At 29.0% G+C, this 231-nt stretch overlaps 1 protein-coding gene across 1 annotated transcript in view; it reads left to right on the top strand.

Moving 5' to 3' along the window:
- The window catches only part of LOC119592348 (insulin gene enhancer protein ISL-1-like), a 284,379-nt gene that overhangs the window by 61,992 nt on the left and 222,156 nt on the right, over nt 1-231 (top strand). The gene's annotated exons all lie outside the window — the stretch shown is intronic.

The following is a 231-nucleotide window of genomic DNA, read 5'->3' as shown; positions in this document are numbered from 1 at the left end:
CAACGAAAAGTAGTATTTAGTTATCACCATCATATGAATATGATTGTTTGAAGAAAATTATCCCTCATGTATAGTGATATGTAAACCGATCCTTAAGTATATCATTTTAATCCAAATCCTACACAGGGATAAAGCAGTAACAGGATAATTAGGAATGAAACAACACAAAAGACGGGAATAAGGACAGTCATGATATTTTTTTTTTTTTTTAGAAAATAACAGTAATATGAG

The sequence above is a fragment of the Penaeus monodon genome, chromosome 30 (assembly GCF_015228065.2).
Source record: "Penaeus monodon isolate SGIC_2016 chromosome 30, NSTDA_Pmon_1, whole genome shotgun sequence".
Lineage (NCBI taxonomy): Eukaryota > Metazoa > Arthropoda > Malacostraca > Decapoda > Penaeidae > Penaeus > Penaeus monodon.
This window is presented reverse-complemented; position numbering and strand designations above follow the sequence as displayed.